Below are 3926 nucleotides of genomic sequence, written 5' to 3' on the forward strand. Positions count from 1 at the left end.
TGGTGGCTCACAACCATCTGTAACAAGATCTGACGCCCTCTTCTGGAGTGTCTGAAGACAGCTACAGTGTACTTACATATAATAAATAAATCTTTTTAAAAAAGAAAAGAAAGAAAAGATGACATGTAATAACTCACATGGACTTTGTAGCCAATAAGATTTATTGGCTATGTTTCATGTAGAAAGATCAGTACATGTATTCCTGCCTTTTTGATCTTGCTAATTTCTTTCTTTCTGTCTGTAGCCAAGATCTTCAGAGGGTCTCCCCTTATCATATTTGATTTTTATCAACTTGGACAGAATCCACAGTTTTTCTTCTCCTGTAGAAATATGTACAAAGACTCTCCCTGAGCATAATACATTTCCTTCCCTCCATTTGGAAGTAAAGACATCCTTAGTGTACACAGGCTGCTTTAGTTTAGCAGTTTTCAAAGCCAGTGTCTCTCAGCAGCTGTTGTTTATTGTTCATTAGCATTCAAGGAATTTAAAGTCTATAAAGAACTGTGCAATCAATCTCTGGGGGTCTTTGTTACCCCTTTCTGTTTGTCAAGCATCTCTTTTAAGGCATGATTGGCTCTTTCTACAACTGGTTGTCCTGCAGGATTGTGGGGGATACACTCCTAATAGACTTTATATTATAATATGCAAAAATTGTTCCATTTTACTAGAGACAAAAGCTAGAGCATTGTCAGTCTTAATTTGTATAAGTAACTTCATAATTACCATAACTTCTACCATAACTTCTAAATGCATAATTACAGAATCAGCTTTTTTAGAACTTAAAGCAGATGCCATTGAAATCCTGAATATGTGTCTGTAATATGGTGTACATATTTTAGTTTACCAATCTCTGTGAAATGAAACATATTCATTTGCCAAATTTCATTTCTTCAAGTACTCTTAGAGTTACTTCCCTCAGGTAATAGAGTTGGTTTATATAGAACAAGAACAACATTCCCTTGCTTGGCTTGTTGCCAAGTGAAAGAAAACACTTTCTTTAACCTTTGCTTTTAAGATGAAGAAATTCTGAAGCACATTTCCTGTCAATAGGATATTGATCAATAGCTTATCAATTTCATTATTATCTTGTGCTCCAGCGCCTGTCTGACCCTCTAGGGATCTGATATGTTAGATGATTTCTATTTCTTTCTTTTTTTTTTTCTGGTTTTTCAAGACAGGGTTCCTCTGTGTAGCCCTGACTGTCCTGGAACTCACTTGGTAGACCAGGCTGGCCTCGAACTCAGAAATCCGCCTGCCTCTGCCTCCTGAGTGCTGGGATTAAAGGCCTGCGCCNCCAGGCCTGGCTATGATTTCTATTTCTGATTATTTGTTGTACCTGAATGAACTGTGAAGTCAATTTTGAATCATCCTGAATAAACTTAGCACTTTCTATTTGCCAAACAACTCTTCCTGCATGTGTGTCAGTCATTACATTAAGAGATTCTTGAGGGGCTGGTGAGATGGCTCAGTGGGTAAGAGCACCTGACTGCTCTTCCGAAGGTCTGGAGTTCAAATCCCAGCAACCACATGGTGGCTCATAACCATCCATAACAAGGTCTGACTCCCTCTTCTAGAGTGTCTGAAGACAGCTACAGTGTACTTACATATAATAAATAAATAAATCTTTAAAAAAAAAAAAGAGATTCTTGAAAAATCTAATAACACCATAAAATTGCATATAATTCCGATATTTGAACTTAATCATAAAGACTCTCGACCACGTTATTTTTTTATGACTTAATACCCTACCTTTCCTGATTTATTTGCATCAGTGTTAAATGTAGGGACCAGAAATTGGTGTTCCCTTTAATATATGAGGGAGAATCCAATTGGTTCTTTTTATAAACTGGAGTCTGCGGAGTCGTGGGTGTAGGGGAAGAGGGGGGAGGGAGAGAGCCCGAGTCCGGCCAGAGTTCCTGTGCTCTGGGCGGGCAGACATGGGAGGACTGCCAGATACTTTGCACGTGGCCCTGGGTGGGCATCTGGCTGTGTGAAGCCACTGACCTCACACGGCGGAGGGGGGGGATGGAAAAGGGGCAGCCCCTGGTACCAGGTTCTCAGTCTCTGGCAACCAACACTGGATACAGAGGAGGAGCTGAGAACAGAATAGGGGCCCCGGGGCAGCGCTAGGCCCCAGAGATAATTGGAGAGAGGGGTCAGGGGGAAAGAGGAGGGCGCTGGGTTGTTCCCATGCAGGCAAGTGTCTTTAGTCCCGGCCTTGATGGTCAGAAACAGTCTATGGTTTTAGAGCATTATTATAGAAAGGCAGAGGGAAAGAGAGGAGAGAGAGAGAGAGAGAGAGAGAGAGAGAGACTGGTCATGGCCAAGAGGAGAGAAGGGGGGAGGGGAAGAGAGAAAGAGAGTTAGAGAGTAAGAAAGGAGAAAGGTGAAGGCTTAGAGAGTAGGAGAGCTTAGAGAGAGAGAGTTTAGAGAGAGAGAGCTTAGAAAGAGAGCAAGGAAAGTAAAGCTTAAGAGAGGGAGGTGGGGCCAAGCAGCCCCTCTTACAGTGGGCTTGCTATCTTGCTGTTGCTCGGTAACTGAGGAGTCTAGCCAGAAGGTCAGAAGCTTGGGACATTGTCTACATGACTGCTAGCCACGAGCCTCTCTTGTGGGGGCTGTGGGGGTGGTAACTTTGACAGGAGCCAGGGGTCCAGGAGACATGATCTAACGCCTTCCATCCCATGTAGATGGAAATTACCACCACCAGGTCCCTCCGGGGTTCAAGGCTCAACTGGAGACCAGGCTGTCTGTGCATAGCCCAGGGCCCCACAGAAATCAACTGGTTTGGAGGTCTTGATGGTTTGTATATGCTTAGCCTAGGGAATGGCACTCTTTGGAGGTGTGGCCTTGTTAGAGTAGGTGTGTCACCATGGACATGGGCTTTAAGACCCTAGTCCTGTAGGACCCCTGAAAATGGGGAGATCCTTGCCCAAGTCTCTGGATGGCGCAGACCCCCCTCAAGAACTCGCAAAAGACCGGTTTTTTTTGTTTGGTTTGGTTTGTTTGTTTTTTGTTTTTTGTTTTTTTTTCGAGACAGGGTTTCTCTGTGCAGTCCTGGCTGTCCTGGAACTCACTCTGTAGACCAGGCCGGCCTCGAACTCAGAAATCCACCTGCCTCTGCCTCCTGAGTGCTGGGATTAAAGGCGTGCACCACCACCCAGGCTGAGACCGTTCTTGATGCAAATCACATGAGGCTTTTATTCCAGAGCTCTGGGGACTACTCATATCGGGTTAGAGTCGACCGGAAAGGGAGAGGGGCCTTTCTTTTTATGGACCCTCAAGGTGGAAGAAGGGAGGAGGGAAGAGGGGATTTCCAAATCACATGGCCTTAGGCCATCAATCTAACAAGTTTTAGCTTCCTGATTTGAGATGATTCACAAAGAATGGGTATAGGAGGGGTGAGGGGTTGGAATCTTGTGCAGGAGCAGGTTTCCAGGAAAGTTTTTCACCTGTAGCCTAGCAACCAAGGCCCACAAGTTCTTGACAAAAAGCTATAACAATCGGCAAATGCATGAGTTCACACAACAATCAGGGCCTGCACAAACACAAATTCAAAAGGTATTCAAACTATACAAATGTCTAAGCTACTGGGGCATAATAAACTTTTTCCCTTCGCCAGCAATAGAATCTATTTCATCAATCTAGTGATTTCTTTTATCTTGTCAAAGCCTTACAGTCCTAGCTGCCTGGAAGCCAATATTCTGCTAGCAGCCTTCAGATAAAGATGTAGATCGCTCAGCTTCTCTTGCACCATGCCTGCCTAGATGCTGCCATGTTCCCACCTTGAGGATAATGGACTGAACCTCTGAACCTGTAAGGCAGCCCCAATTAAATGTTGTCCTTATAAGAGTTGCCTTGTCATGGTGTCTGTTCACAGCAGTAAAACTCTAAGAAAGAAGTTGGTACCAGGGACTAAGGTACTGCTG

This window comes from Mus pahari, chromosome 19, assembly GCF_900095145.1.
Source record: "Mus pahari chromosome 19, PAHARI_EIJ_v1.1, whole genome shotgun sequence".
NCBI classification, from domain to species: domain Eukaryota; kingdom Metazoa; phylum Chordata; class Mammalia; order Rodentia; family Muridae; genus Mus; species Mus pahari.